The sequence below is a fragment of the Salmo salar genome, chromosome 16 (assembly GCF_965601325.2).
Source record: "Salmo salar chromosome 16, fSalSal1, whole genome shotgun sequence".
NCBI lineage: Eukaryota > Metazoa > Chordata > Actinopteri > Salmoniformes > Salmonidae > Salmo > Salmo salar.
In genome coordinates this window covers 18,998,075-19,013,194 of record NC_138306.1, presented here as the reverse complement: position 1 = coordinate 19,013,194, position 15,120 = coordinate 18,998,075, and the positions used below count along the sequence as shown (strand labels likewise).

Below are 15,120 nucleotides of genomic sequence, written 5' to 3'. Positions count from 1 at the left end.
AAATCGGACGACGTGGGTCGATTCAGGAGAGGTGTATCTATAAAAAAAAATATATATATATATATATATATATTTTTTTTAAATTATGATTTTTTTTAATGCTAATTGGCGATATGATTTTTCGCTGGATTTTGATCCCGCTGACGGGATGAGACGCTGAAGAGGTTTTAAGACCTAGCACTGCAGGTGCTCTAGTGTCAACAACGTAAAAGTCCAACATCATGTCACTTTCCTTGTATTTGCATTTGAAAGTGCATGTGCCTTTTACTGGGAGCTGTTCACCACCATAACCAGTCAGTCTGCCATGGTGCTCGCACTCAGATGTCAAGCTGTGGTACTTATTCAGAGGAATAATGTTTACTTGTGCACCAGTGTCTAGTTTGAACTTTAGCTCTGTGCCTTGTGTTCCTATCTCAATGTCAACAAAGGCTTGCTCTGTCTCTGATAATTGAGTTTTCTGTATCACTGAATCAATAAACAGTTTATCAGTGTTTGACTCTCTGATTGACATTTCATCTTCACTCACTGAGTGTACTGTCTTTCCGGTAAACTCTGCACACTTTTGCAAAGTGATTCCATTTTCCACATTTAGTACACAGTTTGCCTTTAGCTGGGCAATTTCCTTGTTCGCCATGCACTTGGTATCCACAATATCCACATGTTTTGGGGCGTTTTGAGTCAGTCTGTGTCGCTCTGTTTTGGAGTTATGTCTCTCTCCGTTCTAAAACGCGCTCTCTCTCTTTGATCCTGACCGCGTGCACTGCTTGTTCACGTGATGCGCTCGTGCTGCGGCGCGAAATGGTTTTCATCTGAGCCTGTGCTAGCTCGTGAGAGCTGGCTATGTCGATAGCTTTGTCCAGCGTTAGCACAGACCCAACGTTTCTCTCTCACTTGCAGTGAGTGTATTCCAAATACAATACGGTCCCTGACCATCTCATCCTTGTTTGCATATGTAACCGATGTGAAATGGCTAGTTAGTTAGCGGTGGTGCGCGCTAATAGCGTTTCAATCAGTGACGTCACTCGCTCTGAGACCTGAAGTGGTTGTTCCACTTGCGTTGCAAGGACCGCGGCTTTTGTGGCGCGATGGGTAACGATGCTTCGTGGGTGTCAGTTGTTGATGTGTGCAAGGGTCCCTGGTTCGAGCCCGGGTTGGGGCGAAGATAGGGACGGAACCTACACTGTTACACATAATCACAGTCTTTCACAAGCAGACGCAGCTCAGTCACAAACTGTTCAAAAGACTCGCTAGCTCCCTGTACTTTCGCATGGAATTTGTACCTAGCGAAAATCGTATTGGTCTTCGGGCACAACATATGCTTCAAAACGATCGTAGTATGTTTTCAGTACTTTTGTTTCAACCTCGGTAAGTGTCCATGTGTTATAAATATCTCTCCCTTTTTCACCGATCCAGAGGAGCAGGTAGCTGCACTTTTCCTCTTCTCCTCTTTCCTTCAGAGGACCCGTGAACATCAGCTCCACATGCTGTTTGTACTTACGCCATGCATCGGGTAGGTTTGTAGACTCCCCAGTCCATTCGAGGTGAAGGAACTCCAGCAAAATCCATCTTTTAAGACCTTTTACACTGACTTGTTTTGCACACTTTGTACAAAATAATAAAATGCAGTACTACAGGATATTTCTTAACGTAGCTCTTTATTAGCTAGCTACAACTTGCATGTTCACTTATCTCCAACCATGATCAACTGACCATGACCTAACCATCTGGGTGGTCTTAACCAATCATAGCACAGTATGATATGGCGGTAAAATGCATCCAATTATAATTCTGTATGTTTACACATATGAATATTACATAGAGTACGATCTTTCTTCACACACAAAGCGGCGCAAATCCTAATCCAGGAATTTGTCATCTCCCGTCTGGACTACTGCAACTCTCTGTTGGGTGGGTTTTCCGTTTGTGCCATCAAACCCCTGCAATTTATCCAGAACGCTGCCGCCCGCCTGGTGTTGAATCGTCCCAAAGTCTCCCATGGTAACGAGAGAGTTGGTCATAGACAGCACACTCAATTGTTTTGGAAAGAAAAGAAAGAAGGGATGCTGGTCCATAGTTTTTTTTTTACGTCAGAGGGGTCGGGTGTTGGTTTCTTGACTCTGACTATCTTAAAGTCAGATGGGACGCAAGCCAGTGGTCAGGGATGAGGTAATGTGGGAAGTGAGGAATTGGAGAAATTCTCCAGATAGTCTGGAAGAGGGGATGGGGTCAATTGGGCAGGTTTTTAACCCAAACATCTAAATGTTTTTAATATATATTACAAATAATGTTGTTAATATGTGTGTGTATATTCTGTATTAAAGAACCATGTAGCCTACCCTACCTGAATGTCACCATATGGTACCTACTCAAGTAGGCTACCCAACCACTTTCAGGAACTCCACTCCTTTAGGTGAGTAGGCCCTGTTCTACAGTGTATTGCAGCTTTAAAATGGTCCACAATGCCTTGCGGTGTCCCAGTTCCGATGCAATGTATTTACAAGCAAGAGTAATGAAATAGGCAGAGGGCGATTTTCCGCAGCGTATTGGTCCGACCCCAAGGGCTAACGCAGAGACGGCGCAGCGAAAAACTTTCAGCCATGGATATTTCAATGCACCTAATTTTCTTTTGATGCAGTTCTCTTTGCTGTGGACCGTATCACTTTGTCGCAGTTCATATAAGTGATTTATAGGCTTGCACCGAGAAAATGTCACATTTGCAGATTCCATTACTCAACAGCATCTATTTTTCCTAAACTTCAGTCCGGCTACAGAATATTGGGGGGACTTCTGTTTTTTTCGGCACCTAGCCTACAACACGAAGGTAAGGTTACGTTTATAGTTTCCCTCCTAATGTTAAGATGTTAACGTTACACAGTATCTTAACTAACCCTTTACAACAGTATCCCAGGTGTAGTAATCGGTAATAACAGGCGGCCGGGATAATGGAAACATTATTATCAGGCGGTGTAGTGGAATAGTTGTGCCCGTTACAATATCGCGGGTTCTTTCTCGCGGTGAATACTATCACACTTTTAAAACAAGAGCGGAACATTTCAGAGCCATTTGCCACACTTGTTTACAATGTGGCCCATATCTTTTACATCAACACATGCATTGGATCTCTACCTGAGAATAGCCCATAGCCGATGGGTTTATGACATGTTTATAAACATTTAATAATGGTTGATAATGGCTACATTGTGATGTCTGTAAAACATTACACCGTTCCCACTTTTCAACACAGCATTTCCTCTGTGTATAGCCTATTTCCCACTCATAATTAAGCTAAACACTATTTAATATACCTGTAGGGCTATTGTTTATGCGAACTCAGTTTATATTTCCAGTTACCCACTCTACCATTAGAGACTGAAACTACCTGTAGAGTAGTTCACTCCAATATTTTTTGGCATAATGATGTATTAGAGCAGTAGTAGAATGCAAATGGCTTCTTTCTTGCTTTCAGCATCTGTGTATTGACACTTTTTTCATACAATCAGCTATTACACACATGTTGAAGCAAACAGTGTTGGCCAGCAGATACTCTTCTATATCAGTATCTGAGTCTTGTTTGTTTTGAGCTGCCTACTGCACAGCACTGTCATTTTGTTGATAATATTAAAGAAACATAGGCCTTCTCTGTCAAACTTTTCTTAGAACCTGTTTAATTTTCCTTCAAAGCTGTACTAGCTTAATCCCACAGCTGTGGTAAACGTGTTCAATTACTGCACTAATGACTGATGGGACTGCCAGAACATGGACTAAACTAAACCCATGTCCTCATCATGTCCAAACCAACCCTCCAAACCCTTGGCCAGAGTAGAAGCCAGGAGATCGGGTCTGTTGCCCCAATCAGTGTTGCTCCTAAGGCCCTGCTCCTAGCATCAGGCTGGCACTTCAAAGCTGGCCTGCTTATAGAGCGATCATGGCAGGGGAACAAAGGCTGTATTATTGCTGCTGGCTAAACGTGCCGTCCAGATGTTCGAGATCCTGCCAGTGTTGACCTCCCGACTAGGGGAGGCGGGGGCCACTCTGGAGTCTAATATAACATCCAGCCAGCCTGATGTTAGGGAGGGAGAGGAGTGTGGGGCTCCAGAAGCTCCTAATGGAAAGCTTTACAGGAGCTGGGGCTATAACTGTGGCTGTGGCATGACTGGGGCTGGTTTTAATCCCTGGTGAGGGACAGACGTCTCAAACGCCGTCTCCCTAGAGATTTTTGGATTGAGGGGATGGAGGGGGTTAGCCTAAATTCTGAGCAAGGGTGTGCTCGAGGTGAGCCTATGTTTTTCAGGTGGCCTAATATAAGTACAGGATATTTTCTGGCCAAACTTTACCAGCGGAATAATTTATGTAATTTCCTTGTAGTTACCTTAACTAAACTTTTTGTATTTTCTTAACTGTCTAGACATATTTATTTTATGCTCATTTCAAAGTTGCACAATTTGCATATGTCTACAAACATGTTTACAATGTCTACAAATGTTTTCCACTTACAAGGCAATGTGAAGTGTTTCACACACAGACACCCCATCCACACAAGCAGAACTCAGTTTGGTTTTAAATAGTGGCTTTAATCTGTCACTCATTTGTAATAAACTTTATTGAAGACTGTAGGTTTTGTCATTGTAGTCAGGCAAATGTAATTTAGGACCTGGTCTGATCTGAGGAGATGCTGCTGCTAGCTCCTGTGGAGGAGGGAGGAGGCTTTTAGTGATTAGATTTCAGAGAACCACCACAAGACTCTTGTCTGACATTCCTTCCTCTTTCTTGTTTTGGTATTTAGTTGGGAGTGGGGCTTCTGTTTGTAAAAAAAAAAGTGTAGCCTAATGCTTGTTTTATGTCATTCAATAGTACTTACCCTAGATTTAGCCTATTTAGCTTAGTTTTTAATGATAGAATGTAATACAGTCCTTACGGTGTATTCTTTGTAATTCCTTCCTTCCAATATAAAAATAGTCAGCCCACAAAATCACCAACAAAAAAGCCTGCCACTGTATAGACTGTATAACTTATGTAGTCCTTTAACTGTGAGTAGAATCTAAGGTGTATTCATGTTAAACGCAGCCCTGAGATCAGAGGGCTGTGCACAGAACCACAGAGTTCCTTATCTCCACGTCACGGCCCATTGCATTCTCATCGGCCAGGAATCCACACTCTCGATGTTATTAGTTTCCTGGATGCCTGGCACTGACGTGAAGAGGTAGTGGAATTCCTTCCTATAGAAAAGATATCTGCACACACTTTAATATCTCTGCATTCCAGGATGCCTGGCACTGACGTGGAGATGTAGTGGAATTCCTTCCTATAGAAAAGATATCTGCACACACTTTAATACCTTTGCATTCCAGGATGCCTGGCACTGACATGGAGATGTAGTGGAATTCCTTCCTATAGAAAAGATATCTGCACACACTTTAATACCTCTGTGTATTTATTGTGCTGATGTTTTTGATCAGAGACCTTTTTCAAGAACTCCTCCCTATAGCCACCCAATGCTCCTCTATGCACAACTTCCTCAACCACTGGGGTCCCACAACCCAGTCTTATATACCAGGCTGTTTGACATTATGGTATATAAGGCCTGAGGCCCTAGTATGACCAACTACCCAGGTCTGCTACGTGTGTGAGACATGAGAGTGTGAGGCCAGGGCAGCACTTGATGGCGAACTGGGGGGATTTAAATACATTGTTTCTTAGCCTACTCCAAGACACACACACACACACACACACACACACACACACACACACACACACACACACACACACACACACACACACACACACACACACACACACACACACACACACACACACTACATACACACACACACACACACACACACACACACACACACACACACACACACACACACACAAACAAGAGTCCCCACCACCACCACAATAAAACAGTGTCTGGCTGTGGCTGGGCAACAGGGATCCATTTCACAAGAGATCTAGTCTGGTACCAATTATGCTAGAGTGTATAAATGGTTAGTAATTACAACGTAGCCCCGCAACAGGAAGTGCATTTTGAATTAAAGTTCGATGTTGGAAATAGTTTGTAAGCACCAGAACCCCCTATCGCACAACCCTGTAAAAAAAAAAAAACTCATTATGGATTGTGGGGGTTGGGCTGTTTTACTTTTTGTAATCAGGATAGAGTTGAAGTAAATGTTTCTTTTGTTTTTGTTTTTTATATATCACTAGCTCTGGTGTTAGGTCACTGCTCTGCTCTCAGACCTTCAATGGCCTTCAACCTCTCTCCTTTGCCAAGACTTGATTAAATTGTTTCCCCCATAGTGAACAATGGCCTGTAAAGTACAAGGGGAACACAGGGGTTAATAAGGTCTAATCGCAGAGAAAGCAGACGTGGACTGTTTTCCTGCTAGAAGATCTTTTGTCCTCAAAACAGTTCAGTGGTTCCCCAAGGGGTTTCTCCTAACTCCCAGAGTCAAGTTGTGCCTGATTCTTTGTTTTAGCCCCATGATGAATACCCATTTTGTTTCTCCTCAAACGGCCATTTGTTCTTCATGGAAATGTATGATATTCATTCCAGTCCACTGCAGTACAGTTCAGCAGGAATACATCATAGTTTGTAGGCCTAAATAAATATGATCATCTTATCCGTGACGTGTAAGGGCATTGTCTTACGTCAAGTGGCGTCACTCCTACTTGCTGCTTGTCCCTCAACTGACAGGGAATCAGTGCAAACGGAATTAGAGACAATGATGTAAGGGGATGTCCTTATCCTTCCTATCTATGGTCACGAAACCTCACCCCAGCACAGCCATATTTCCCATGGCTCAGAACTGTACATGATCACTCTATATAGGATATTATCTCTGTGGCAGTGACCTGTTGTAGGGGTTGGGAACCTGGGCCAGTTCCTGGCCTGGTAGAGAGATAGCAGTGCCTGGCCGTGTCCCTGTGTGTGAGAGGACCCAGAGGGACATATGGTGGCTTGTTTACACTAGCATCAGTCAGTGGAAGTCCTAACCCTCGTGCCAACTCTCTGGGCTCCTGTAGCCCCGGATCTTTGGGCTGGCAACAGCGGGAACAGCCATGGCAGCAGCCTGGGTCTCAGCGGACACACCGCCCACAGTACCTTGTACACGCACACCTCACTGGGCAGATAGGAAGCCAGCCCAGGGACCACCAGCCTGAACTCTGAAGCCATGCCACATTGAGACAAATGACAAATGCATCTTGGGTCTAGTGCTGTGGCGGTCACAACATTTTGTCAGCTGGTGATTGTCAAGCAAATAACTGTCAGTCTCATGGTAATTGGCCAGTAATTAACACAAACCTGACAGACCGGCTGAGGCAGGGGAGCCTGGTGATCCGGTGAAGGCATGAAAGCCCGATGAGCCGGCGGAGGCAGGGGAGCCTGGCGATCCGGCTGAGGCTGAGGCATGAGAGCCTGACAAACCGGCGGAGGCAGGGGAGCCTGTAGCGGCTCCCAGACCTGACGTCATTCCCACCGGGGGAAAAAAACACTCCCTGATGCTTCTCTTAGGTGAGGCGTCATTCTGTAACAATATGCGCTGAGAGTCGGGAAGCAAGTTCAAGGAGTGAAAGTTTTAATAAAATAAATGGAACATAATACAAAACAAGAAACACTAACAGCACACAGACATGAAACAGAAAGCTAAACAATGACGCCTGGGGAAGGAACAAAAGGGAGTGACATATAGGGAAGGTAATCAGGGAAGTGATGGAGTCCAGGTGAGTCTGAAGACGCGCACATGCACGTAATGATGGTGACAGGTGTGTGCCATAACGAGCAGCCTGGTGACCTAGAGGACGGAGAGGGTGCACACGTGACAATCTGGCTATGCCAAATGGCTGTGGGCTACACTAGTTCATTTAGCAGACAAGATTCGCTTAGAATTCTGTGGCATTATTTTATATTATTTTATAGTATGAAGAATACTATTGAACAAAGCTGAATAAAATAGAAAGGATATTTTCTCCAAACGATTTGAGGGAGTGCGCACATGCGGCTATTCTGTGTTAAGCGGTTAACAAAGAAATATGTACTCATAAATGCTTAATTTAGAGTTATTAATGTAACTTTAGTTCTACAAACGTTGGGCTATATGTTTTGATTGTTAATACATTGTAAGGCTGCATGATGCAACTCTAATGATGATTTGAAAAAAGTCGCTTGAAAGGCATGAGCTCTGTTTTATTTTTTGCGCAGGCTGTACACACTTCATCAGTCTCTTATTCACAATTTGACAAGCACTTGATAATGCCTCGAATTTCATAGCGGCATCCCCTTTGTGTGGCCATAATACACCCTAAAAAAATCCATGCCTTTTGGGCCTGTGCCCTTCTCCCGGAGTGCTGCGTTGTGCCCTTCTCCCTGAGTGCTGCGCGCTCCAAAGGACATCTCACTCACATGGCTCTCCATCACGTGATCGGGTGTTTCTCACAGGCTACAAGTGAAGACAGACACATCGGGGACGCAACTGCGCTCGTCCTTATCCCATTCCGAGGTGCATATTGAAGATATTGGAAGAGCTGTCCACATTTACTTTTCATCAGCCAACAAGATGAGTAGGCCTAGCTAACAGCAAAAGCACTAGCCTATGTCAATCTACTATCCCCCATAGTACAAAAGTTGACCTATTATATTCTGTGTGAGAAATAAATATTCCAAACATACTCTGGGACAGTTGTGGGATGCAATAGATCCCAAATTATTACAACCACTAGCATCCCAATGTGGCTGACACAACATTTAGCTTTAAATGTTGATAAACTATTAGGCTATTTCTTCACATTATAAGCGCAGCAATGCGTACATTGCCGTAGGCTATAAGCACGAATGTTCCATTAGCGGGAAAACACCATTATCAAAAGTGACCACAAATGCAATTATGCATGTTATGCTTTTATTATAAAGGTGCATTTTTTATGGTGAAGATTATCTTCCCCAAACTTGAAACTCACGCTCTGATTATATATGCCAGTTAGGCTCTACACCCCTTGTAAAGCGGATTAATGTGCTTAATTTTAAGAAGTTATTTGGCCACTTTAGTTGTGATACAAACCTTATCAAAACATATAGGCCAATGGGCTAGGCTACATGAGGTGTGCGACTATGATTTAAAAAAGTCGCAAAAAAAAGGCATTGTTTCTTGCCTTATGCTGGGCATCATTCACAAGTCATAATATATAATTCACAAGTGATGGGCTAATATTGTCACCCATCAGACTATTCTTGATTTAATCTTGTCTTTACATATACTAAATAATATATGTGTCAAATTTGTTTTGATTTAGAATGGACCATTATCATGCACCTGTCACGAAACAGGGGCGGCGGGAAAAAATACATGTCCTCTATGAACTTAAATAGCAAATGGAGGACGCTTTTCCTGTGGTTCATTTCCATGCCAGCCAGGTAGGCTATACTCCTGTTGTAAAGATAAACAATGTGCTTAATATTAAGAAAGATGAGAAATATAGTAGGCCTAGCCTATAGACAGCTGATGGGCACCTCCTCTTTTTAATAGAGGCCATCACCCTGTTTTCTTGCGCAATTGCATAGCCTATAGAAATGTTGCGCAACATGAGCTCATGGGCTCTCATGAAGTGCTTGATTAGATTTTCCATTACATTTGCATTGATGTCAGAGTGATAAGAGGGACAACAGAGTGCTGAGTACCAGGCAGTTAGCAAGTTTGGTAGGCTACTAATGACCATCAGCAGCATCAGAGCTTGGAGAAGCCTAATTACCGTGACTAAACGGTCCTGTGGAATTTGACTGCCTTCATGACTCGTGACCGCCGGTGTGGCGGTAATATGGTCATCGCAACAGCCTTACTTGGGTCATCTGCTTTTTGGTCTGTTTTGGTTTTACGTTACAGCAGTAAAGCATCTCTTTAGCTGTTCTTCGATCTAAAATGGAATCTGTTGGAATGTACTGTAAGCCATGTTCTCACGGAATGCTCTTTGGCTCAGGGTTGTGAGCAGCTCTACAGATCAGGCCATGGTCATCTCTGCAGGGCAAAGGGGCAGATCTTGAGATGGACCTGTGCCCTGTGCCACTGTGCTGGCTTGGCACCAACCACTATGTTATCCTGTATCATTGTCAGTTATACAGTACTGTACTGGATTTGCTGTTGTATTTTCTCTGTTGTGTTATATGATTACTATATGCTAAGCTTATATGGATAATCTTATATGGATCACCAGTTTTGCGGCCTTATGTCATATTGTATTACGTAGTACACGCCAATGTGTGTTACAACATGGTATTAAGACGCATTAGTCCCCTCACTGTGTAGACATAACCACTGGCTGTTTTCCTGGGGGGGTTGGAACAAAACTGTCAACCAGCTTTATACTTTATAGCCTGGACTTCTGGAGAGGTGAAAGGTTAGTTATATAACACACACACACACATTCTCATACATACACACTCTCTCTCTCTCACACACACACACACACACACACACACACACACACACACACACACACACACACACACACACACACACACACCCTCAGTGTAACCCAACCTCCCCTGTGGACCTATCTGTCATGTAATGAACGGAAAACTCAAAAAAGTCATAATACTACAAGCCTCTCATTCACTTCTCATTCACCATGGGGGGCTTATTGGAGCTGTCATTTGTGACTGAGACTTGTAAACAGGTGCTTTAAACAATGTACATTTATTTGTTGATTGCTATTGGCATACTAATACGATTATTTCTTGATACATTTGAAACAAGGTCTAGAAGCGGTCTAGATTGTGAACGACTCTTGGCGGAATGTATTGCTTGACTGCCTTGAGGGTGATAAGCACAATATCATTCACAAACTGCAGCTCCCCAAGCAATTCGTTCTCAAGTTCGAGTTTGTTTTGTTTTGGTTCTACAGAGCGGTGTCCATCATAACATTGTGTAACTTCTTGCACCATGTGATCAATTATCAGTTCTTAACGTCCTTTTCTTCTCTATTTTCCTGCGCATATGACAGACAGTTGGTGGTTGGAGCACGTCTTTGGAGCCGCTAATCCGGGCGAGCGTGTATTAATCCTGCTGTAGGACTCATTGCAGCCAAGTCGTCAAATGAACGAATAAAATGAATGAATCACTCAGAAAAGCGAATCATGACTTTCAAGTCGGTAAAAATAGTAATTCAAAAAGAATGAATCATTTGTGAACTGTACATCATTAGCACACAGTTCCTCCATGCTGTTTTTTCTCTCAGCATACTGTCAATTCATGCACTCGGCGGCTGGGGAAGCATGGAGAGGCCAGAGACAGCCAGACTTGTAAATTGGGCTAAGTAACAGAAGTTGGGTTTTGGAGAAACGCCATCAGTGCGTGCTCTGCAAGCAATACAGAGGATGAAGGCGCAACAAGAGCGCGGTGATCGGATAGACGTGGTTATGGACAGTAAGGAAGAAGGAGAAGAGCTGAGTGTAGTGGAAAGGTATGTGTTGGGTAAGACGCGCGCCAAGTACAAACAATATTCTGCTGCCTCTGATGGTCAAAAATTTTACCTGACGAGTGTGAGGATGAATTACCTATGGTGGCTGGTGTTGTGAAGACCTCTGAGTCCAAACCTCACCCGATGGTCATGCAAAGGATAATTTGGGCCCAGTAGGAGTGACATTTTTGGAGAAAATGGATCCCTGCCTTTTGGCTGATCCATATGTAGTCTTAGGCTGGGTAGAAAATAAGTTGGGTACTATTACATTTTTGAAGGTAGCTCGAAGTGGATTTTATGGATTTCTTCCATTCAGAGGGAGCAGGCGCTTCGCGTCACATGACTAGGGACAAGACCTGTGACTTGCTTTGCTCTCCAGAGCAGGGCGCCTTTGAAAGGAGTGATTAGGTTATGTCAGTTATCCAGTGAGAGCGTCTGTACCAAACCCACTAAGGTGTTTCAGATGCCGAGCTTATGTTCATGTTGCATCAGTATTTAGGACGACGATTCTGAGATGTGAGAAGTGTACAGGAGGGCATGGGACAAAGGAATGTGTAGTATCCGTGGAAAAAACTGTGTGCCAATTGTGGGGGTGCCCATGTAGTTGGGGATCAGAAGTGTCCAGTTCGAGAGAGACAGGTTGAGGTTGCCAGGGTCAGAGTAGGACAGAAGGGGTCGTATGCTGAGGCAGTGAAGAGAGTAGAGGATGATGGGTCAAAGGTGAGTAGTAGGCCTAAGCCAATACAGAGTGACACGAATCTGTGCTTCAGTAAGGTTGGCTTTCTAGCATTCATTGCCATGGTTATCAACTGTACCACAGAAATGGAACGTAAATCACAGAAAATAGATGTTATGGTGGCAGCTGCAGAGAAGTACTTGGGTGTACGAGGTTTTACTGCAGAAGAGTTACAAGGTGTGTTGAATGAAAGAGTCCCGTCGTCCCAGGCCGTCGGCCTGGTGTAGGATCAGTTAGGGTCAAACTAGTGGAATGGGGTGGTGATTATATTTTTTATTAAATAGTGGTATATACTGTAGGTGTAGGATTAGTTGGTGGTGCAATTTTTTTCCTTTTCCCTGTTCCTTTTTTTAAATTTTGTATCACAAAATGTAACGTGATTGAACACACACTACCACACAGTAGGTGATGACATGCACAAACAAAATGTGTGAACACCATGATACCAAAGAAGAAGAAGAAGAATTAATTCACTCAGCATATTCTTCCAAAACAAGAATGATGCTGCTTTCCACATTGCCTCTAAATATGAATCCACATGTTTTCTCTATTATACTATTCATTTGTGTATCTTGCTCTCTGCAAAACGCAAGTTAGTCTAAGGAAGCTGGCATGTGCCTAAAATAATGCTAATCGATAATGCTAATGGTTAACTAGCTAGCTGGCTAGCATAATGCCATTTAGCTAAATGCTCTAGCTAGGGCAAAGCAAACATTAGCTCTAATACAGGTTGCTACCGGTGGTGGTATAGATCACCATGTTGTTTGTGCAACGGTGTGTTCTGAATTAGATAGACTATTCTAAAATCTTTGTCTAAATGCAACATTTATTCAAATGTGATTAGGTTCCCCTGGTAAACACTGACCAACACTTTGGTTCCTACACTGTCCTAACTCCTATCTGGCTTTTGCATTTGTTGTCGTGCCAACCAACACCAACCATAGAAAAGAGATATATTCTTCAGGAGATGTGCTTCAAAAGTAAGTAGGATTCATATAGGCCCAATGTACAGATGTAGAATCTTAATTTGATCACTATTTTATTGCTGAGAATTTTCCTCAAACCTGTAGTGTATTTGAGTTTGAAAAATACAAAATAAAATGTAATTTCCACTTTAACATTTCAGACCTGATTTGCCCTAACAAAAAATGTATCTATCCCTACAAAAATATGAATTATTATAATCCACAAAATGATTCACATTTTCTGTTGCTGTAGGATTAGTGTCTTGCTGTAGCAAACTGGCTCAAATTAAGATCCTACATCTGTAGGCTATATCTTAATCAATTTAAAAATCTATTTTTATTGCGCTCCTGAATTTTATGTAGTACTTGTTAACTTTTCCAAGTTAGCAGCACCATTGTTACCAATTACATTTTTTCATTTAGAGCCCTGGCCATGTATGTTCTGTATTCCAATGTCAATTCACTTTTCACACTCCCCTGGGGAAAAAAAGTTTAAAAAAATAGTGACAGAGTTATGTGTCAGTACAGAAAAATCTCCCAGAGTCCTCTTTGTGTGTGACTCGCAGCCCATTTCCCTCCATGCCTCTATCTGCACTCTGCTGCCATTTAAGGGCAATCTGGATGAAGGACAAAAGCACTTCCTAGCCAGCTGTAAATATGCCAGGAATAGAGAGATCATCAGCCAGGCAAGAGACAAAGGTGACACACACACACAGAGACACACACAGAGACACACATACAGAGAGTGTTTGTTTGACATCCCGCCTTTGCCTGGCCCTAAAAAGAGAGATTGTTCTCTCAAAGCCCATACCTAGTTCTAATAAGCTGAACTGGTTTTATCTTGCAGTGATGTTTAGTGTTCTGAACCCACTGTTTTTAGCAAGCACCATGTGAGAGGTGGAGTGTGTGTGTGTGCGTGCAATCGTGCGTGAGTGTGTGTGTGTGTGTGTGTGTGTGTGTGTGTGTGTGTGTGTGTGTGCGTGAGTGTGCGTGAGTGTGTGTGTGTGTGTGTGTGTGTGTGTGTGTGTGTGTGTGTGTGTGTGTGTGTGTAAAGCACAGCAGCATGCCGAGGCTGGTCTAAATTACATTACACGAAGAGAACCCACTGGGGTGGGGGAGGTGTGAAGGGGGGTTAAGTGACCAGCAGGAGGATAGAGCAGTGCAGTGCAGTGTGAAGGTCAGCCCTCTAGGGGGCATCACAGCTCTGGACACTAGCCATACATCCACTCTCCATAGACTCTCCTTGAAGAGGACTGCAATGCAGATGGTTTTTCCTTTGAAATGTCCCTAATTTGATCTGATTTCGCAATTCCATATTGACTTTTTATCCTTGGTCCGTTGTGGAGAGAGGATGGAATATAGAATGTGTCAGACTGCATGGACCAAGGCCACAGGTCATGCTTTTTCCCACTCGCTTATCATTTGACACCAGGCTGAGTGTCTACTACAGTCACAAAAGCAGTCTTGTTCATTTTGTCTGGAATGAACTTGACTGGGAGATGAATGCGGTTCAAAATGAATGTCTTTACCACATACTTCATTGGATTACTACCGTGAAGCTACAGGTAACTGGCAAAATAAAGTAAACACATTTGAGTAAATTAAGGAATACAATGTATATTGAAATCAGGTGCTTCCACACAGGTGTGGTTCCAGAGTTAATTGAGCAATTAACATCCCATCATGCTTTGGGTTATTTATAAAAATGGCCAGTTGCCCATTATTTTGCCTACGATGGCTAGAAGAAGAGATCTGTGACTTTGAAACAGAGGTCTTAAAGGAGCATAGGTGGTTTAAAGTGTGTATGTGTTTGTGTCTCAGTCACCAGATCTCAACCCAATTGAATACTTATGAGAGATTCTGGAGCGGCACCCAAGACAGCGTTTTCAACCAGCCTTAACAAAACACCAAATTATAGAATTTATTGTGGAAGAATGGTGTCGCATCCCTCCAATAGAGTTCCAGACA

The 15,120-nt window shown here is 43.1% G+C and overlaps 1 protein-coding gene across 3 annotated transcripts in view; it reads left to right on the top strand.

Moving 5' to 3' along the window:
- Positions 1-2,475: 2,475 nt before the first annotated feature.
- LOC106573311 (ras association domain-containing protein 8) overlaps positions 2,476-15,120 on the top strand; it is a 34,352-nt gene continuing 21,707 nt past the window's right edge. For 2 of the 3 annotated variants that reach the window (XM_014148256.3, XM_014148257.3), the window contains exon 1: positions 2,482-2,821. The gene's annotated coding sequence lies outside the window, so the exon portion shown is untranslated. Of the gene's footprint in view, positions 2,822-15,120 lie in introns of all 3 variants that reach the window. The other variant, XM_014148258.3, reaches the window with a different exon arrangement.